Genomic DNA, 24,300 nt, shown 5'->3' with positions numbered 1-24,300 from the left:
CCATTGCTGGATTTTTATTTATTTATTTATTTTTTATTTTACATTTGTTGACTGGGATAGTCTGACTAGATACATGTCCATTTTCAGTGGAGCCCCAGGGAGAAAAGCTCCACACATACATACAAAAACTGTTAAACTTAGTTAAAAACATTGTTACAGATACAGAGAGTCATTTCTTCAGTCTTATAGAAATATATAGTGTTACAATTTAACAAACTAGAAAGTAAAGTAGCGGTGGCAAAAGACCACTTTATGACTTGTTTATATTGTAGGAGTTAGTCTGGATTAGCACAATGGCATAGCCATCGTTTTTTTAGGTACTGTTTTAGACTTTTTTTGAATTGGGTTAGAACAGGCTCAGACATAAGTTCAGCATGAAGCGAATTCCAGATTTTACCAACAGAGTTAGCATAAAGAGAATCTCCAGATGAGTTGTTGGTACTGAGTGTTTGGACTAGAATTTTGTTGGATGAGTGAAGAGCTTTGAGGTTACTGTAGGGGGTAATAATGTTTGTCAGTACAGGAGTGTTTTCAGGTTGATATAAAATTTTATGTGCTACTATTAACTGTACTGAATTTGGATAGGCAATTCTAGCCACCCTAGAGTCTGTAGGTTCAGACAGTGCTGTGTTTAATATGTAGATCCAGTGGCAAATCTGGTGATTTGATTAAAGCAGGTAGAGAGTTTTTTAGGTCAGACTTACTCAGGTTTGTAAAGAGAGGGGATGCATAAAGGAGGGTGGAAAGTAGATGTGTACGGGCAATAACAGTCCTAGCTATAGGAGTGAGAAAAGGTTTGATCTTGTATAGTGAGCCAAATTTTTTGTTAATTTTTTTAATGGTTTAATTAATATGTGTTTCAAACTTGAGGTTATTGTCAACTATAACCCCTAAGAGTTTGGAACAGGGATCTGGGACAATGACCGTATCATTGTTAAACTTTATAGTAAAGTTAAGAGTGGGTAGGGTGGAGCAGGACCTTCGTTTTGTTGGGGTTTAGTAGGAGACATCAGTTACAGAGTCAATTTCGACTGTGTTAAAAACATTTTGAGAAAGAGTCTGCAGACTTAAGGGGAAGGTGGCAGAGCAAATCAAAGTAGAGTTCTGCATATTGGATGCAGGTGGCTGTTGGGATGGCTGTGTGTAGGTCATTGATAAAGCTGGAAAATAATAGAGGTCCTGGTATTGAGCCCTGAGGTACCTCAAGGGTGATGAGTAGAAGTGAGGATAGTTTGTTCTGCCACAGGACAGCCTGTTGTCTACCACTCAGGTAAGATTTGAACCATTGGATAGCCTGGACATCTCGGGGGATAGTTTCAAGTGTGTGTATGAGTAGCTGGTGATTGACCACGTCGAAGGCTTTGGAGAGATCAAGAAAGAGGGCAAAAGAGAGCTTGTTGTTGTTGCAGTTTTGATTAATAACATTGTAGAAGGAGAGAAGTGTTGTGGTTATACTGTGAAATGGTCTGAAGCCATGCTGTGAGTTAGCATGGAGATTGTTCTGAATGAGATGGTTCAGGAGTTGTTTATGGATGCACTTTTCCATAATTTTAGCCAGAGGTGATAAGATAGCTATGGGCCTGTAATTTGATAATTCGGTGGAGCTACCCCCTTTGTGGAGTGGAATACTGCTCAGACAAGCTCCTCGTGGTCCTGCAGAGTGGTCCTAGCTACAGGGAACTCAGAAAAGCGACTACTTTCTGGATTTAAGTATCTTTGCTTTTTTTTCACTTGGAATAGCTTCTGTAGCTTACCCTAAACTAACTTGAACTATTTTTTAACTGTTTGCTGCATTATTTTAAAATCTGCACTTAAAGTTACATTTTAGTCGAATTTGATCGAAAGTTTGTTTGTTTGTTTGTTTAATTTAACTGTTGAGGCTGCCCACTAAAGTGTGCTAGCCTGTGTAACTGATTTATCACTGTTTCTGCATTTTCTGTGTGTTTCTATCAAAAAAACAAAAAAATAATCCTTGTTTTCCCGCCTCTCCTCAACTAGTTTAGACCAGTTTACAGGCATTGCTGTATTCTGGGCTGTGGTGTAGTTCCTGTGTTGTCCATTACCTTACTTGGATAGAAGGAAGTTTCTTTGCTCACCAGTGGGAGTGGGGAGCCTTGAGCAGCCTACCTGTCCCTGTAGGAAGTGACCTCAGCACAAGAAGCTGTAGTAATTGGTTGTTTTGGACCATTTCTAGCTCTTTTGTAGTTCACTGTTTAAAATCCGCATTTGCACGGCTTTGCGCGGTTGTGCGCATAGCGCAGCGCCGGTTAAACAAGGTTAAACTTCTTCTGGCTCTGCCAGGTCTGCTCTTCAAATTTTCCCTTAAGGAAGCTCTACTCTTAGTATAACCAGACTACTCACTGTATTGTAAGCCTAGCACTTGTTCTCAATACTTCTCTACTAAGTAAGCACTCTTGTACTAAGTAAAGCACTACATCTACTTACCACCCCTGTGAATATCCACTTCCCTTAAAGGTACAGCACTCCCTTATGCTGTTCTAGCATGTCGAGTGGTAGATTACTGGCGTCCTCTCCAGTTCAGCTGGTCAATCTGGGTATCTTGAGACAATGCTACAATTGTCTCATGTACACAGACAACCCTCTCCTCCTCCCAACAAACACAAATACATGTGAGAGATGCAACTATATAGCCAAACTGGAGGCTGAACTCTCTCAACTCAGGGCTGGCATGACCAGACAGGAGGAGATGGTAACCACACACACAACAATCCCAGTCCCACATAGACCTACCACAACTGCAAACCAAACACATAAAAACACAAAGACATACTCGGAGGCTCTAATAAAAAACTTACCAAAACAACAGAGGCTCCCAAAGCAGACATCCAAAAATCCACCACCTCAAAACAAAACACATGCAACACATACTTCAATAAATCAGTGTGTCAACCAGTCACAGCCCTTAAGGCCAAACACCATGCCTGATACACTAGTAATAGGTGACTCTATAGTCAGACACACTGATGTCCCGCTGACCAGGCTGAACAAGGAGAGGGTGACTGTGAGCTGTCTATCGGGAGCTAGGATCTGCCACATAACACACACACTCAAGTCACTCCAAAGCAAGTACAAATATGACTCCGTCATTGTCCATGCTGGTGTGAATGACCTGAGACGTACCTCCCTGGACTACATGAAAAGAGACATAGAGGAGCTCTCCGATTATGTAGCCCAGGCTGGTATGCCCTGACCCTGAGCAGCATCTTGCCCTCACCAAGAATGATACCACAATGCAAAGACAAGATGATCAGCTTTAATAATTGGCTCAAGTACTGGTGTCATTCTAAGGGGATCCAATGTCTGTCTGCTTGGGATGACATGTTGGACAAGCCACGCTGCTTCGCAAGGGATGGCTTACACCTGTCACCACTGGGCTTCCGGATATTGGCTAAGGCTCTTGCCACCCCCATAGTGCCTTTTTTAGGCAAGTCTCAAAAGACAAACCCACCTCCTTAGAAAACAAAAATGGAAAAAAACTAAGGGTAATGCTGCTGAACGCCAGAAGTCTAAATCTCGAGATGCAGGCACTTGATGCACTCCTCAGCATGGAGAACATCGACGTCTGTGCAGTAACTGAAACCTGGTTCAAGGCTCCTGAGAGCACCCCAGCGCTACCAGGCTATACCTTGTATCATGCTTTTCAGCCCCAAAACCCGGGCCGAACCACAAAGGGAGGGGGAGTGTCCATATTCATCAAGGACACCCACACCTCCAGGTTAGTAGCAACACATGAAGCATCAGAGACCATACAGGTGCAACTAACCATAGGCAAAACTGCTATACAACAGGTAGCATGTTACAGACCACCCTCCCAATCTCAAGAACCCCACTCAGCCTTCCTGAAGACATTGGAGGATATGAATGTATCACAAAATACCATCATACTGGGAGACTTCAACTACCCAAACATAGATTGGGTACATTATTCTAGCCCTAATACCCTAGCCCAAAGGTTCCTGGAATTCATAAATTCAAATGCACTGGAACAACTAGTCACCTCTCCCACTAGGGGAGATAATATACTAGACCTGATCATCACAAACATGGGAACAAAATGCTCCACACCGGAAGTATACCCCTCACTAGTGAGATCTGACCACAAACTAATCACCCTGGATATACATATCCCACCTCCACCCCCAGCACAAAAGACCACAGTGAAAAACTTCTCAAAAGCAGACTTCACTCTTCTTAAGACTGAGATGGTATCCTTTAAGCCCACTGTGCCAGTGGATACCACATCACACAATGCCGAATCCTTCACAAATGCTTTCTATGGACATCTCCAAGAATGCATGGATCATGCAAGCCCAAATAAATCTAAGTCCGTCTCCACCAAAGGCAAGCGTCCTGTCTGGTGTACCTCAGCCATTAACAAATTGTATAACAAAAGAAGGAAGCTACTGCACGTCAGAGCAAAATCCCATGAAGGGAAGACATCTCTGATCAACATTAGCAGAAAACTACGTTCTCTCATAAAAACATCCAAGACCAACTTTGAGAGAAAAATCGCTAAGGACACTAAAGATAACCACAAAGCCTTCTTCAGCTATGTTAGAAACCTGGGCGGAAACCCTCAGATGTGCTCAGAGTTAGTTCACAACAACAAAAAATACACCGAACCCACAGATATTGCCAACATTCTGGCTGACAGGTTCAGTGCAAATTTCTCCCCTCCCTCACCCCCAAAAGAAGAAATACTTATCCCAGCTGAATGTAATCTCCCTGTCATCTCAGATGTCCAAGTGAGAACCGCCCTAAACAAAGCTAAAAACACAGCATCAATGGGACCTGATGGTATCCCGGGTTGCGTGTTACGTGAACTCCAAGAGGAGCTAAACCCACACATAAAAATGCTATTTAACCTTAGCCTTACTTCGGGATATGTACCTGAACACTGGCGTACAGCAACAGTGGTCCCACTCCACAAAGGGGGTGCCTCTACAGACCCTGAAAACTACCGCCCCATAAGCTTAACCAGCCTGGTCTGCAAAGCTGTAGAAAGAATCATTATGGAACTCATAAACAGAGATATAGGGGACCTACAGACACTTGACCCCACCCAGTTCGGCTTTGTAAAGGGCAGATCCTGCCTTTTGAACCTGATTGACTTTTTTGAAACAGTCACTAGAGCCATTAATGAGGGCAAAGCAGTCCATACAGCCTACCTGGACTTGGCTAAGGCCTTCGACACAATACCCCACTCAGGCATCATAGATAAGCTCAACAGCTTAAATGTAAACCCTTATGTCACTAGATGTGTTGCAAACTGGCTAAAGGACAGAACCCATAAAGTTAAAATTGCTGGAGCAATGTCAGACTCAAAGCCAGTCACAAGTGGTGTCCCACAGGGATCTGTCCTGGGACCCCTCTTGTTCGGCATTTATTTCTCAGATGTTAAAGCAAACATGGGAGGGCTGTGGCTGACAAAGTTCGCAGATGACTGCAAACTAGGCGCCATAGTCGATACACCAGCGGACACATACATCCTACAAAAAGGCCTCACAGAAGCGGACAACTGGTGCCGAGTCACGGCCTTAAACTAAATGCCAAAAAATGTATAGTCATCCCCTTTGGGAAAAACAAAATACCCACAAATTATCACATAGACAGCAACCCACTGAGTACGGAAAAAGTAATCAGAGACCTAGGGACCCAAGTCGACAGCGACCTCTCATTTGACACCCACATTGCCAAAGTGGTTAGAAAAACATTCTACCTTGCACACCTCATCATGAAGGGATTCACATCCAGATCCAAGGATGTCATTGTACCCTTATACTCCTCCCTCATCAGACCCATGATTGAGTGCAATGCCCCATTTGGTATGTACCTCACCCGTCATTTGCAACAGCTGGAGAGACCACAAAGGTACCTCACCAAGAGGATCAAGGGTCTCCAACATATGTCTTATTCTGCCAGACTAAAGAAACTTCAGCTCTATTCAGTAGCATACCGCCTGCTCAGAGGTGATCTCTGCCTGACGTACAAGGCCATGTCCAATCAGTATCTGATGGACATGCTCCACCTCAAAAAATCCAAATCCATCATTACCACGAGAGCTAAAGACTTAAACCTCGGCACAAGTATGAATAGGACATGCTGGAGGGATAGATTCATAACCCAGAGGCTTCCCATGCTTTGGAACAAGATCCCAGTTCGTATTAGGCAGAGCCCCTCACTGACTCTCTTCAAGAGAAATCTTGATGAGTGGATGGGAGATCGTAAGTTTACCCCAGGGGTCACATCTGTGTCACTGCTAGACAGGGGCACAGTAAACTAATTCTATTATATAAGGGGACCTTCATTGTGTCACTACTAGACAGAGGCACAGTATTCAAAATTTATTCTGTACATTTTTGTACCATTTCATGGGGTGGCAAAAGCCACATCACTATGGCTAGGCTTACAAATGCCCCAGGGCAGATAGCCTAGTACTATACTATGAAACTATGAAATGGAGGGGATAGTGGCTTCAGATATAATTCTATTGATCAGTATAGAGACTGGGTATACTATGGCATCTGCAGCTTTTTGTAGATACTCAGCTGGGAGGAGATCCACTACAAGGCTGGTTGGTTTTAGTTTCTTGATTAGTGTACTGATAAGACGTGGAGACTGGTTGAAAGTTAAAGGGGAGTAGTGACCTAGGTGTGGCAGCATTTGGACATGTGCAATTGGTAGATAGTTGATTTGCTAGTGATTGAATAGTTTCTGTGAAGAAACCATTGAAGGTATTGGCAATGTCCTCTGAAGGTTTTTAGTTAGAAGTTGAGGGGGTAGGAGTTGTGGATTGCCCAGGGTGAATAAGTCGAGTAATGTCTGCCCAAAACTTTTGTGGATTGTTTTGATGTTTCTGCTGTAAGTGGCAGTAGTAGTTTTTTTTTTTTAATCTAGAGTTGTAGCTGTTTTTGTGTTGTTCCTTAGTTGTGTATAATTAATTTGATCTAAGGAGGGTTTGTGGTACGCCAAGTTGCCCAGGCTTTGTTTCTAAGTAAGATCATTTGTCTGGTTTCTTTTGAAAGCCATGGTGCAATTTTAGTTTTAGTTCTTATAGAGCATGCAGGTGCATGGGTATCAAGGATGGCAAGAAATGTGGCGTTAAAATATAGTACAGCTTCTTCAAGTGGCCTTTTTTGCTAGTTTTACTAGTGGCCTAATATGTCTATAGCAATGTGACTGAATATCACCTTTACAGTAAGCATTAGAATAAAAAAGATTTTTCAAGTCTATGTGAAAAGTTGCCTTCTGGCATTCAAGGCAATCAGCACAGACATTTACAACTTATTTTATTATTCCTGGGCAGTAAATCCTTGCTAGAATCCATAGCTTCATCTTTTTCCATCCCTAAATGCCCTTCTTTCTTAATACTTTAACTTTCTTAATACTTAAATATAAGTATAGCTAGACTCATCACTATGTTTCTGAAAGGTTTAGGCTCAAATAATTGATGTACTACTTCCTGTCATGTCCTTATTTTGTACAATAAGTCATTTTGTGATTTGTAACATCTTTAAGAAGTATGTTTTCAGCTTTTGCCCCTAAAACTCTAGCTGTAGTTTCCCTTGCTCTGCTCAAAGTGTCATCTTCTAATAGTGTCTTTTTAAACTTTACCTGGCTTACCTGGAGTTTTGACAGTTTTGGTGTGTCCTAAGTTTCTGGATATTGTGGGGTACATTGAACCGTCTCCTGTCCTACTAATATGGGCATGGGGTGTCTGTGTTCATGTTAAATCCAAAGAGAATGAACTTATATCAGTGCTCTTCAAAATCAGTTGCTGTTTCTACTTTCCTCCCATTTTCTTATTCCTTTACACTGTGAACCAGATGCATAGAAGCCTCATTTATTTTTGCTGTATGGGAACATCATTGGGGCAATGTTCAGTGTTATCTTGTCTTTAAGTATGCACTACCCTGTCTTTTTTCTTTTCTTCTTTAGGTTGTTCCTTCCCTGAAAAGAGTGTTTCTGAACAAAACGTATCTTCAGTTTTACTTATTCTTTCACTTACGAATACCTTTTGCTTAGAACCTTCCCTTGTTTGAGTCTTCTGACTTAGACAGACAGAAATGTATTTAGAGCAGGTACTGTTTCTTCTTTAAATAGGCTAGTAAAACCTTTCCTGTTAATGTTTCCCCTTCTCAACACATGCTGCTGCTTAGAATTCTCTGTTTTGGAGGCTTTCTGACAGAAAGTTTAGCCTTATGCTCAGATTGTGCATTTTCCATACTTCATAAATTTGTTCCCTTGGAGTACACTCTCTCAATGAATTAATTTCTTCTCCTTAGTTCTGCTAGTCAGTTTTGCTCTCTTCTCTGCAACATATTCATGCTTGAATGACATTTCTGATTCCTGTTTTATAACACGTTCAAGTTGCAATATTTTACTGTGTAATGCCTTTCTTTCTGCTTGTTCTGCTCTTGCTGGCTGCTCTGACATAGGTATTTGCTGAGATGTCTCCATAGATTGTATAGATTTTTCCTGTCCCTGTGTATCAGCCAAATTTTTGTACTTTAAAGGCTTTCTAATTCTGTGTCTTGATCTTTGTATTATGAATCTTTAAGGTGATTGTATCCCCCTTTTTTTAGAATGGGCAGAGGTTTATCTATAGGCTTCTTCACTTACTGGTTCCCCTTCCCATACTAATAATGTAGTCTATCAAAGGGATTAGCTTCTTCCTGTTACTACCACAAGTCCTTAAAGTGGGACAATCTTTCTAATAGCTCCTGCATTTCCCTGCCATCATTTAAGACATTATACTTAATATATTTTGTATGTACAATAAGCAATAGTCCTGACAACCATTCTTGCAGTGTATCAAAGGTGGAAGCAGGTATTTCAAGGAAGCCGAAATTGAAGATCCAAAATACGTAGAAAATGGTGAAATTTATTGAAACGGTTGATTGAGAGCTTTTGTTGCTAGATGCAACTTCATCAGAATAAATTCCCATGGTAACCCACAGTCCTTTTATAGTCCAAAACCTTAACCAGTCATTTACGTTTCCAATAATTAACACAATTAATTAAATAATTAATAATTTTTCTAAAAACCACAAACTTCACACATAAAATAATATACATTGTAAGATCTGTTAAAATATATGTAATAGTTGTTCTTACTAATAAAGTCCAAACATTTAAAAAAACAGAGCAAACTTCAATTTAAGGAACTTTTTTCTCAGCTGAAACTTAATGTCAGTGCACCACCAGGGCTGAATGAAACAATTTCTATAAAACCTGTTTTAAAATTAAGAGCAGACAACTTGTAAACACTTAAGGGATTTGGATATTTTAATAAGTTTGTACTGTTAAACTATGCTATGGAGTGGATCAACAAAAAATGAAAAAAAAAAAAACATTTCTCAACCTATGTAGATTATATATAGATTAACAGAACTTAAATTTATTAATTTATTTTTCAACTTATTTTTTTACACATCTTGTATTGAGTAATGAAAGTCCATTTTATGAACCTCTTGTTCTACAAGTTGTGTGTTGGACTATGAGACATGAGCCTGTGTTTTTCTGCTATGTGTATTTGTGAGCATACTTTATAGTAATTACCTTCATCACCCAGATGATATTTTGATCTGTGAACAGTGTTTTTTTTTTTCTTTGAGAATTATCAGCTTGTTGGAAGGTTACTATGGATCGTCTTATGTAAATTCTTAAGACTTGGTTCACTGGGGCACTGTCATTTTTGCTGCTTTTTGGATTTTCATCTTTGAGTTTGTCAGCAGCAGTAGTATTAACAGTGTTTGTGTTTCTGTAGCAGAAAGTTTTAAACGTTGTTACTGCTGTTTATGTAGTATAATAATGTTCTGTTACTAGTCAACATTTTTGGAGTATTGTTGCTGGGTTTTTTTTACATCGTTATGACTTAATCGAAATTGTTCTTTGCAATTTTTTTATAATTAGTCTTTAAATGTCATTTATTATTCAAACTGTTTTGAGAAATATTTTGAAATAAAATGCTTAGGAAATAAACACTATAGTAAACCTGAACTTGAATCATAATCATAATATGCACTTCCTTCCATGTCCATGAAGGCCTTTAAAGGTTTTCCAGTTAACTGGCCGGAGAGTATTCTTGTTCACTCATTTTGGTCTCATCCCTCCTTGTGAACATACCATTCAAAGGCCAAAAGTTATATCTCATAGCCCCCCCCCCCCCATAATTAGTTGCTTAAGAACTGGAAATACCATTGACATCACCACAGACCTGGCAGTCACTGCTGTCTCCATAACTGCAGCAACAATAGTCCTGCGCAGTTGCTCCATGATCATCATCTTGGCACAGGAACAAATGGCAGCAACTCCACACTAAACTTCTTACTCATAACCCAGGACTGCAGTCACTCCCATTTAGGGAAAAAAATGTTTAGTTAATGTTTTTTAGCCAGTAAAAGGTACAACTCAGGATTCTTGTCTTCACAAAGTGTACCAAATTTCTCACTTCACTGACCAGTGTGATAAAAAAATAATGTAGTGAAGTTTACCGGTTTATAAAATGATGAAGGTTTATTGATTAGAAGCAATAAAATACTGATCCTCTTCCCACACTGATAAGGTGGTCTGTCCAAAAGGTTAGTTTCTTTCATTGGTGCAGACTCTTCTTGTAAGAAACAAAGCCCACTTTCAACGAGGAAAGAATTTATAAGCCTTGTCCTCAACTAAAAATGTCACTGATAACTTAGGTAGTATAAGTTATGTATAACCAGTTTAAATTGAGAAATAGGCAAAGCTTAATACTCTTAAACGACTAGCTAACTGCTACAGCTAGATTTACTTTGTTGCTCAATTCACTCATCTACAAATTATTCAGTAATGGCCACTGTTGACCAGTTCTTAGCAACTGGCAGTTTAGAAACTAATCCCATACTCATTTAAATAATGATGGTATCCATTTATGCAGGCCTCCATTCACACTGTTATGCAGACCTCTTCATGTTTACCCACTTTGAAGGTATGTACCTATTTTCAGGCCTGATTTACACCACAAATGATGTTCCTCTTTTCAGGTTTGATATATGCTTCACATAATTTTCTGAATGCCCACATTCACACAAGATTTTTGAAGCCATTTAGCATGAAGAAAACCACACTACATGACCAACATACTGCTGACATCGATAATCTAAACAAAAAAGGCCCACATCTTACATCTCCCACTTTAAGAAGCAAAAATAAATGACTTTGTGAGGTAGATTTTTGTAACATCATTCATTAAAGTCAGATTTTACAGGTTGTCTTTAGTAATATGTTATATTTTACATCATTTTTGTCACCCAGTTTTTTAAACTTGTGTTTCTGACTAGTATCCCACATTCCTACTGTAAGTGGTGAAGAGTTATGTGCTATTTGGTATTCAAATTTTATATTAAATAGGTGTCCATATTTTTGGCTGGATGTACCTACCTTTCAAGAGCCTTTGTAACTATTTGCAGTGTCTGCAGCTTGAGAGCTATGCTGGTGCATGTGAAAGAGCTTTCTCAAAAATAGTTGCAGTTGTTTGGAAAAATCTCACAGAAAGTATTAGGAATATAGACCAACATGCTGATGTTGTGGTGCAGCGGTAGCGTTGTTGCCTCACAGCAAGAGGTTCTCCCATTCGATTCTCGGCTGGAGTGCAGGGAGTGCCTTCTGTGTGGAGTCTGCATGTCCTCCCCGCAGTTGGGTGGGTGTTTGAAAGACATGCGTGCCTTCATTGAAGGTCGAACGTCGAGCTGGCACCTCGGCGTTTGTGAAAGTCTATTGCCAATCATTAGCGGACAGGAGTTCCACTGTGGCGACCCCTAACTGGGAAAAGCCGAAAGACAAACAAACAAACAAACTCACAGACAATCTGTTCAAAGAAAGTAAATGCAAGTGCTATAAAGACATTGGCTTACACAATGGTATTGTAGTTCTTAGATTATACAGTACTGGTGGTTCCATTCCATAGTTTGTAGATATACACTGATTACACACTACCTCAGGGCAGCAACAGTGTTGCAAATATAATTATACCCCCCCCTTTTGTTTTCTTTTTCTTTTTGCATAGCCATAACATTCACTTGCTGAGGCCCAGTCTGTTACACTGTAGTAACGTCTTACAGTGTTGTGAGATGTGCAATACTCTTTCATATAGTTCTGATTTATAATGAAATTTACATTGTACATAATAATACATGCATTCTTGTAAATATTGTTTTATATGTTTTTGTAAATATTGTTTAATGTTTTAGTGTGACACTTTGGCTATATGTTGTATATACAGAATATTTCAGTTGCCTTAATGGCAGTATCTTTTCTTCTTCTTTGTATCGTTAAGTACAGTTTTTTTCTTGTTACTGTCTTTGCCTTTATAGTTAGATCATGGCTGAAAAAGGTCCCTGGACCAGTCCAGTTACCTGGTTAACAAGATATTAATAAATAAAAATAGAAAAGATTACGCAATCTATTTTGATGTTATTTATTACAAAAGTAAGAAGACGTACTACGGCTATGAATACCATGGAGTTTACTTTCTTTTGTTTGTTCTTTCTTTCCCGTTTGTTAAACAAGTAGATGGGCTGGTCAGCTAACCCTTTTCAGCCATGACCCAGATGAAAGACATTGATACAGAAGCTTTATACAAAGAATAAAAACAATAGTTCAGACCTCCAAACAAGTTATACAACATAAATGGAGCACACAAATTACCAATGAGATTATACGTAATGTATTGCATAAAAGTACTGTATTATATGTATATGCAAAATTAGTAAACATTAGCCAGAGCATTATTCATGCTTATTTACAATTAAGTGAATGTATGTTTTTTTTTTAAGGTTGGTTAAGAACAGGGATAATTTCAAAGCTAGCCTTTGCGCCTGTGGCACTGGCAACTAGCTTCATTTTTGCTGAGAGACAGTTTTTGAAATCAGATTAGGTTTGTCTGGAGAAAGCAGATTCTCCAGTGGCTGCTTCAATTGCTGGTCTGTTCAGCAGTATACTTTTCTAAGTTTCTTAATGAGTAGCCATGATCCCAGATTAGTAATTTTCTTTTCACTGGTGAGCAGTATCCCTGTTTCAGTACTTATAGACAAGAGTGTTAACAAGGAGTCATTTTAAGATGTGAAGGAGCACACACGCGCGTGAGCGCTCGCACACACACACACACACACACACACACACACACACGCACACACACACACACACACACACACACACACACTAAACCATAATACTAGAGTAATTGTATGTGTTTCTTATCTACTTTATGACTGAAAGAAAGCAAACGGTACAGCTTAAAATAGTTAAGGCCAGCTAGGTGGTCATATCTACAGATTTTATTCTCCATAGTCTGTAGTCAGTATTATAGACAAAGTGAAAGTTACGTTATGACAACCCACGTTCTAGTTTGGGGAAAAGGACATGTTTGGCCAGGTCAGGGAGAAAGCAAATGGACTATTGTGGAAGTACATTCTTAGCTATTTATATTCAGGCACAAATGGAATAGTATTGTTTTGTTTTGTTTATAATTTATTTATGTATTTATTTTACATTTGTTAACTGGGGATGTCTGACTGAGCTGAAAAGGCCCTTTTTCAGCATAGGCCCGGGGAGAAAAGCTCCACATAGAAAAATTACAGATACATTTAGTTATTTAGACATGATCAGTATACACACAAATTACAAAAGTAATGGTATTCCCTGACAGCTGGGTTATTGTTTGTAGAAATGCAAAGACTGTAATGTTTTTGTGTGTGTGTGTGTGTGTGTGTGTAGATATATATATGTGTGTGTGTGTGTGTGTGTGTGTGTGTGTGTGTGTGTGTGTGTGTGTGTGTGGTTAATTAAAAGTTTGCTGTTTACAGTACATTCTTGCCTGTACTCTTGACATGTAAGCTAGTCATAGTTATCTACATAAGCACACTAAAAATCGTAATTAGATTCCGAAACTTATTAGTAATATTTCCCCAGAATGTATTTTCACTTAGAGAAAATGGGAGTCATGAAATTGCACAAAGAGGAGAAATTACTTAATAATTTTCTGAGCTCTGTCTCATATTCCATTTATTGAGTATCTGTTGCTTTAACCTTTTAGATCACTTTTCTGAAAAGTTTTTTTTTATGTTTTGGTTCTTTACATCTATAAAGTAAAATTCATGTAATAAAAGCAGAGCTCTGCCACTCAATGCTGAAAGTAAAAGGATATCCATGTGTTGCATAGTATACAAAATGTATTAACTACACTGATGCATGACTGAATGCAAGATCCACTGGCTTTGCTGTAAGCAAACTGTCACAGCCAATGAGCTATCAGTTCTGACAGAGTAGCAGCAGTTCTTAGCGAGACAGCACTTTTGTAAAGAATCTAAAGCAATGAGTAAAAAGGTCACACAGAAAAACCAATCAGTAAAAACCAAAAGAAATATCTAGCAAGGCTAGACTTTCTACCGTATGATTCCTTAAACCTCTTGTTTTAGAGGCAACATGGGATATATGCAAATGACCCTTTAAGGACATCAGGTGTTTCAGCTATATGGCAAGTCTGAATGCCCTTTACATTTTTCTTTTTAAGTCTATTAATGGGCAAATTCAGGCCAATAAAGCCAAACTTCACTAGCTGTGGGCATATATGCTTCAGCATTCTTATTGTATCATTAACACAGCCTAAGTGGGATGTTTGGCTAACCTTTAGAAGCACAGGGTTGTCGTACCCAGCTGATATCTGTAACCATTAGGGTGTCTGCAAAATAATGTAGATATTGTACTGGGTTTGGTTTTATTGGCCTGAATTTGTTCAAAAAACAGACTTAAAAAGAAAAAAAAAATCATACACATTCAGAATTGCCATATAGCTGAAAACACCTGATGTCCTTAAAGGGTCATTTGCATATGTTTCATGTTGCCTCTAATACAAGAGGTTTAAGGAGTCACACAGTGGAAAGTGTGATTGGAAAGAAGATTGCTAGATTTTTCTTTTGGATTTTACTTGGAAAACATGGGTGAGTCTAGCATATCAAACACTGCTTCTGTCCATAGCACTAAAAATTTATCTGTATTTTCCAGAATGTCAGGTGAAGAGTAAACCCAAATTTAGGAGTAACACACACAATTCCATATATCCTCCATTATGTTCTACATAAATGATTTTCCCTGGGTATGTATCTTACTGTTTTATTAAACTAGCATATTTTCTCTGATGATTCATTTAGCATTTGTTTAGCAGGTACGTTGGCTGACCCAAAATGAATCTTTTTAAGACGTAGCTTAGTTATACAGCTAAATAAGCATTATCTGCATCAAGAAATGCATTCATATGTTTTGGAGAATATATACATGGAAATTCTTAAATGTAGCATTTTATATTCCACTTAAAGTAGACAGAATCACAAAAAATAGCAGTTGTATATGTCGGGAGATGTAAAGAAAATGCAAATGCAGATTGGGAATACATTTTAGGTGAATTTACAAAACATGGAAGTTAGTGGGAGCAAATAGAAACATTTGGCCAAATATTATGACAGACAATTTTAAGCTTACAAAAATATAATTTTATATAATATTTTAATACCAGCAGGTGTGAATACTAATAAGTACTGTATTTTTGATAGTAGTAGCTATAGCAATAAAAAATAATAACAAGAGACTGGTTATAAGAAACAGAACCTACATTTGCAGAATTTATATTTCTCCTTAAGTATGTCCATGATAAATAAATTGTAATAATGCATTTGCAAAGTAAGTCAAAATAAAAAAATCAAATTCTGGCCAAAAATAAAAGCAGTAGAAATATATAACAATTGTGCATCAAATGAATGACGAAAAATATTTATATTTTATATTGAATAAATATTAAACCCGCAGTGGTGGTGCTGCGGTAGCGTTGTCGCCTCACAGTAAGACATTGTCCTGTTCGATTCTCAGCTAGAGCGTCTTCTGTGTGGAGACATGCATGAATGGGCTTACCTTCATTGAAGGTTGTGCGTCAGGGCTGGCAACTCGGCACATAAAAATCTACTGCCAATCATTAGCGGATCGGAGTTCCGCTGTGGCAACCCTAACTGGGAAAAGCCGAAAGACACAACAACATTGAATAAATATTAAACTTAAGAGAATATGTGCATATTGTAAATAGTTATTTTGTACTTCAAAAATTAGTAAAATGATTGTATATAAAACATTTTGTAATATAATCTTATAATTGAACTAAAAACAGTACCACAATGTTTGCCATGAAATTACTTCCAAATTTCAAATTTTATGTTTACTTTACTACTATTTTTTTAATATTTTTTTACTTCTGATGTCACAACCATTAAAAATCTTTTGTAAAAATACATTATTAATACAGACAAATTATAACAAATACATCAAGTAAAGTAAAATGTTTCAGATAAGTATGTGTACACTGATGATGTACAGCCCATAGCTATGATGGTTTATGCCTAAAGTAATAAGCATATTATCATCGCAACTATCAGGTCTTACATAAAGCATCCAGTGTAACTAACATATACTGTCCTTTATGACAAGATAGCCAATGTGCTAACATGTTTTCTTGAATAATATAACATCCAAGGTATAATCACAATTTAATGTTTTCCTTAGTTTTGTTTGTTAACAGGACAGGTGAACTTGTCCTCACATCCTTTCTAGTCATGACCTGAGCCATTACAGGAAGGGTATAGATTTGAATAGTCAGCCAGTTTGTTTATGGAAGGTAGGAGGTAACCAGAGTACCCAGAAAAAACTCACACAGACACAAGGAGAAAATGCAAACTGCCACAAAGACAATAACAGGAAGTCAGGATTAAACATGTCATATGAAGTTGTGAAGCAGATATCATAATAACTGAGTAACCATGCTGCCCACTAATAAAGGAAGAGTACATTTTATCTCAGGTAACAGAATTATGTGTTGTAATAGGCCTTTCTGCAGAGAAAAGAAACTTTTCCAGGACATATTAAGTGCCTGCTCATTTTGCCTGTACGGAATGAATATATGTGGTTTGAACATTAGAGTGGAATCTAGCCAGCTACCTGCATAGTTGAATGTATCTACCTGCTCATCAGTCTACTTATCAATAACTTTGCTTACCTTTTTTGGAGTATTGGACAGCATTATTTCAGTTTTTGTATGTAAAATAAATTGATTAAGCAAAATCTGACTTCCCAAGGACAATCTTATACAAATTTAACACCTCATGATTTTAAAGTGTTAGATATTACTTTAAAAGATACATGTACACACACACACACGTGTGCGTACACTAGCACTCACACATACATGCACAAGTACACACAAACATGTACACACACATACATACATACATAATCATACCACCATTGCATGTATATTTATGTGTCTTTATGCGTGCTCTAACAATAATATGCTAGTTGTAAGTTATTGCTGTCAGAAACAGGCTAGCCCATATATATATATATGACACAATGGATACTCATGCATTCCGCACAGTAATTATATATTCCAGCCTGCATAAATACATATTTGCAATAAAAGTGTGTTTACCACAATATACTATGAAAAAGATATTTGTGGAGTATGTCTATGAATGGACTTTTCTTCCAATTGCCTATTTCTAAGTAAACACACACACGTGCACACTCTGATGGTTAAATTTCTCATGAGTGGCCTCATGCAGTAACATTTTAATGTAATTCCCTACTCGTAGTGGTCCTGGTGGTGTGCTAGAGCTGTATTTAGGCAGTACACCAGAATAAGTGAACAGCGCAGATCTTTCCTGAGCTCAGTCTGAAGCCTTAATGGCTCCTCTACACAGCCCATACAGTGCTGCATTAGTTCATTACATTTTAAAAGCAGTACACCTGACTAAGTGAACAGCCTGGATCTCTCTTGTACTCATTCCAAAGCCATTAACCTCTACACAGCCTGCACAGTAGTGCACTAGTTCATTAAATTTTAAAAGCAGTACACCCGACTAAGCGAGCAACGTGGATCTCTCCTATTCTGAGTGTCCGAAGCGGCTCCTCTACACAGCCTACACAGTACTGCAATAGTCCATTACATTTTAAAAGTATGTTAATACCTTTTATATGTCATGCAAATAATCAGTTGTGAATGGCAGCTAGCAAGCCACTGACTCTATCCCCCTTTATTTCTTCTTGTACTTAACTTGGTTTCTTCTTGCTTATGTTCTATCCTACCATTTAGCCTGGCTCTGTTTCTCCTCTCCTGGACATTATTCTGTAATTCCCTTCTCATTTCCCTTGGTATAAGTTATTGACATACTCTAGGTCAGCTGCAGCTTCCTTTGGCTATTACTTATGGTTTTAGTGATTGTTTTCTCTAGTTTCCCATGATCTGGTCTAGCCCGCTCTGTTTGCCCTTCTATGCATGGGGTCACTCCGCTTCTGTACCCTACCTCCAATTCCCATCCACCCCCTCTACTCCTAAATTTATACCCACACTCCACCCATATCCCAAATTGACCAATCACAGACCTCCACAACACATTCAACAACTTACCAATCAACTTAGACCTACTCTTTCCATACTACTCCACCCACAAAAGCATTAGCATTATTTCAAACCCTACTTCTAAATACCCTTCAATAAAAATATTTTATTTTTTCTTTTCTTTTTCTCTTCTTTTTTCTCCATTACTTTACTTCCCCAGAATGATACTCATCACCTGACTAACCTCACTATTAATAATATTTAGTGTTTCCACATAACCATCTCACCAAACAACCTTATGCCGCAACACATTAGTAACATTCACCACCAACCTACCTGAATAATAAATCTACTTCTGTAACATTTCACCTCACCTATTTCACCACCTCCTCCCTTACATCTCCAGCACTAGAATACCAACTACTGTATTTTCCAAACCACATCTTATACCGTAAACACCAACCCCCACTTCAAAACACAACTCATTGTACTTGTATCTGATCCTCATCCTACTACAGAGTGAGGATGTACATCCAATTCCAGGCCCAACTGCAAATGCAAACCAAAAAAAAGACACTAAAAACCTAAATATTATAACTTTGAACCTAAAAAGTATATGCAGCAAGATTGCCCCTATGCATGCCTGGATAGAACAAAATAAACCAATTATACTAGCCCTAACAGAAACATGGCTAAACCCCAACATAAAATATAGAGAAATAACCTCCCCCTCCAACTATGCCATACATAGAATAGATAGACCAAAAATGTACCCTATTCCAAAAGTATACCCACCTTCTCCTATTCCAAAAGTATACCCACCTTCTCCAAAGTTGAAATACTAATAGCCTTCCTTAACCTCAATGATACAAAAAGAATATATATAATTATGGTTTATATTCTACCAGGGAAACAATATACCTCTCCTAGAAGATATCCTGTCTTGGACATCACAAAACATCAAACAATAAACAGTCATCCTAGGTGGCATTAACACTGATTGGCATTCCATTACACCTGGCTCACCCACCAATAGTATTAACCTGTTTGGCTTCAAACAACTGATCATAAGCCCAACAAGATATAACAAAGATTTTACTTGCCATTCTACTTTGGACTGGATCCAACAAACTTCTCTACATCAGGCACACTCTCTGTCTCACTTAGTGACCACCTTCCCACATATACTATCAGAGCTAGTAGTCACCATGTAATAAACACACACTGGAATCAGTTAGAAATTAAACTAAATTCAGTCAACAAATATTTAATGACTTACTACATAAAACTAACTGGGCACCCCTAAAACTATTACCTCTCAATGATGCTGCCCAGCACTTCAACTCTACCTTCTTCAAAATTCTTGATACTCTAACACCTCTATAAACAAAAAGAGTGAAAAAAAAATACAATGCTATGGATAACCACTGAATGTATTAATCTAATGAAGCAAAGAGCCTAAGCCTGGAATGCATATAAACAAAATAAAACTAAACAAAATCTTTTCTCTTGCAAAACACTCTGCAATAGTGTAACTAAACTAGTGGACAAAACCAAAAACACCTACTATTTACACCTCCAGCAACAACATAAATGTAATCCAAAACAATCTGGCACTCAGTATCAACTCTTCTCAAACCTGCCACAAACAAACAGCACTCTCCTTCTCCCAACACTGCTCCCAAACCTCATAGCTGAAGAATTTAATAAACACTTCATAAAATCCATATCTGACTTACTGTCTATTACCATCAACATACAAACCCCTCGTACTTTACAACTCTAATAACTCCTTAACATCACGCTCCGACCCTCTCGTTAGCAATGCAGATAACCAAAATGAAGTTAGCCTGACCTTGTTCTCCTTTCAGCCTATATCCATTTCACTAATCAAAAAATTACAGCTCAGACTAAAACCCTGCTCCACATCCACAGATAATTTGCCACCATTATACCTAAAACTCACCTCTGACTCAGTTGCCTATCCAATCAGCATCATAAATAGATCACTAAGTGAATTGACAGTCCCTACCATATGGAAACTATCACATATAACCCCAATAAGTAAAGGAGGAAACTCCATTAAATATGAAACTTTCAACCCATATATATATTATTGCTTATATCCAAAAATTCTCAAAAGCTGTATCTACCAACAGTTAATGAAACACCTACTGCAGAATAATCTGCTTACTCAAACTCAGCATGGTTTCCCACCTGGACACAGCAGTTCCACAGCTTTATTATTTTTTACTGACACCATAAACATGGCCAGAGATGAAGGAAACCTTGTGTCCACAGTTTGCCTGGACCTCCCTAAAGCCTTTGATACGGACTCATGATGCTTACTCCTTCATACCTTGTCTAATCTTGGTTGTTCCCCTACCATGGTACAGTGGTTTCAAAGCTACCTACCAGACCAGAAGCAAGCCATTAAATGGTCAAGCCAACTTTCTCCCATCTCAATAACTTGGCAGAAGTCCCTCAGGGCTCCAACCTAGATCCCCTATTATTTAACGTTTTTGCTAATAATTTACATACTGCTTCTTCCCCAGGAACATTGGTTCAGTATGCGGATGACTCCACCATAATCTGCATCTTTCGTACTTTTCCGAAACTAGTCACTAATACTCAAAAATAGTTGCTGTTATTAAGTCCTGGCTAACAGATTCTCAACTTTTTCTAAATCACCCCCCCAAAAAAAACTTATGATCTTTTACCCCAAAAATACCACTCTTAGTCCCAGCCAATTTAACATCCACTTAGCTGACAACACTATAAACAAACTACTTGATAGAATTATTGATAATAAACTCACCTTCGACATACATATCCAGGAAAACATAAAGAAAACACATAAAAAATTAGGACGTCACTATAGAAATAGGCAATTCCTAACCACTTCAACCAAGATTACACTTGCAAAAACATTCCTACTGCCATCCCTACTTTATGATTCTAGCTTACTCACCAACCTGAAAAACTCCACCAAAGCAAAAATGAAACAATGTTCACCACTAACTCGAAATACCATATACATCACTGTAACCCACTATGTGAACTAAATTGGCTTGAACTCCCTAACCAACTAACATACATCCAACTATCTACAATACACAACCTAATCTATAAATCCACTGCATGCCTTGCTCTAGACAATCTCATCAAACACTACGTTCCTAACACATCCCTCAGATCTGAAGACAAAAATCTGCTAGAAATCTCTAGACCTTCTAAATGACCAGGGTAGTCTCTATGTTTATACTCTATTTCTAAACTATGGAATTCTCTCCCGTCAACCATCAGATCAACCCAAAATCTGCCTCTCTTTAAAGCCTCACTAAAAGCAAGTCATGGCTCTGCACATGTTTAACTCCAGGCTAACCCACCTAAAGACCTGGTTGCTCTGCCCACCCTCCCTCCATCTCCATCTGTCATCCTCTACAACTACAAATCACTGTACTCTCTTCTCGACCAGTTGGAACCCCATCTAAACTTATAACTCACAAAAAACTACAATGCTCTTTCTCCTTTTTCTTCTAAAATAGCTACTCTACAGCACCTAGACTAAGCCTGTTTTCATACTTTTTATAGACCATGTTACTAATCACTATCTTCACCTGAAATCTATTTTTAGTATATTATAATATTGTGAAACTTCAACAGAAATCTACTTGTTAAGACACAGTAATGTTTAACTTGATAAACTTTTAATCAAATCTCTAAGCAATAAGACATGTTAACTTCATTCCATTTGTAATGTATTATGTAATGTGTTAACAAACACTGTGTTGTAAATATGCTATGTAATGTCTTAACAAAACACTGTGTTATAAATATGCTCTCTGTTGTGGAACTAAATGTGTACCTTAATGTCTAATTGTGGAGCTTTTCTTCCTGGGTCTGCACTGAAAACGGGTACTGTTGGATTATCCCGGTTAACAAATGTCAAATAAATAAAATAAATAAATAATGTTGACATTTTCTTACAATCTTTTGCCCATCACTATAATGGCACAACACTCACATATAGATACGCACATATATGTGCGTACGGACACATATACACACACACACACACACACACACACACACACACTATAAACAGAATACTAAAATATTTATAGGATTTTCCCATCTACCTGATGACTGAAAGAAAGGTAAACATATAGATTAAAATAGTTTAACAAAGGTATAAATCATGTAATATCACCATGCATCTGGCTAAGCACAACACATGAAATCACAAAATGCTGAGCTTATACCTGCCAAAACATAGCTACCAGCTTGTGACACATGAGAGAGGGAGTTCCATTTGCCTAACATACAGCAGACTATTTGCACTTTTTACTTACAGAATTGCTCACCTGAGTTAGCCTTTCTGATTTTGCAGAAAAGTTGGCCCCCCTTTAATCTACAAACAGGGGTTCTGCTCCTATACAGCTGAGACTTATACATTACAACACATATCCTCCACTAATATGGGATTATAGCGTATCTGCTGATATCGGCAGTGAGTACAGTCACTGGCTATATCTGTACAGTCACTGCCTATATCAGCAGATATAGGCAGTGACTGTATCCACTAGATCTATGTGTCTGCAACTGTTTTGTACACAGTAAAGACTAGGAGGAGTGGAGATGAAAGTATTTTACATGGGAAGATATGGAGATAGTGAAACTGTTTCCATTAATCATGTTTTTTTTTCTCCTTTGGTGTGATACGTGGCTTTCTCTGCAGGGTTAACAGGCTGTGCTTTGGCTTTTGGGGATCTAGCAGTCTGTGTTATACATGAGATGTGATTTGAAAATACTGACTCAGCAGCTAGAGTTCAATATACCTTTAGACAGTCTGATATAAAAGTATAAAATTTAAATTCTGCAGGTTAATATTTTAATGTTTTCAAAGTTACCAACATATCATTAAAACTACAGCTATTGACAGCTTATGCCATTACAACATTTTGTATACTGCTGGTAAACTCAGTTTTACACTAAGACTGTGTTTTATAGGAGTGCACCCTGTATCTCATTCATCAAGGTCATCGTGCTAAGAGCCCTACTCTGTACAGAACCTTTCCTGATACCTATGGAACTGTATACATGCAAAACATAGCCTACACTTTTGATTTACCCCTCCCCAGTCTAATACTTTCATACTGTTTTACATCAGAAAAAGAGAATAAATAACATGCATAGCAAATGGATTCAGTGAAGTGATGTTAGCAGAAATGATTCTGACGTGGACGTTAAAAATCATGTCTAAAGGTGTGACATGACCTTTGTTTTATGTATAAAAAAGTGCTCACATTCATCATTATGTATGCAAACACTTACACAAAAAACAAAGGTAGTGTCACACCAATGCATAAAAAACAACTTTTAAATATTGTTTCCAAACAAGGAAGACTAACTGCAGTAAACCATGTTTACGGCATTAATGTTCATAGGAAGGTAGGCAGCGGTTATGTCATTCTGGGTTCAAGCTCTAATAATGCTGGACAAGCATAGGTAAATATGTGATGTAATTGCCAAACTATTAAAATAACAGTTTGACAAAAAAAAGTGATATGGGTTTTCTGCCAAAGTATTAATTTAACAGTTTGGCAATTACACCACTAATTCACACTTACCTTCACTAATCTAGCATTATTAGAGCTGGAACCCAGAATGATGTTAACGATGCCTGGCCTCCCATGAATATTAATGCCATAAACATGGCTTACTGTATTTAGTCTTCTGAGTTCGGAAGCAATATTTAAAACTTAATATTTTATTAAAGGCTTCAAAACACTTTTCTTTTCACACAAAAAGCCTTTTGTAAGCATAAAGATGTATCTGAAAGCTTTTTTGTTTGAAAAGGATGTTTT

The sequence above is a fragment of the Protopterus annectens genome, chromosome 2.part0, assembly GCF_019279795.1.
Source record: "Protopterus annectens isolate FY-2018-M chromosome 2.part0, PAN1.0, whole genome shotgun sequence".
Lineage (NCBI taxonomy): Eukaryota > Metazoa > Chordata > Ceratodontiformes > Protopteridae > Protopterus > Protopterus annectens.
The sequence above is the reverse complement of the archived record's forward strand: the minus strand, read 5'-3'. Positions refer to the sequence as shown.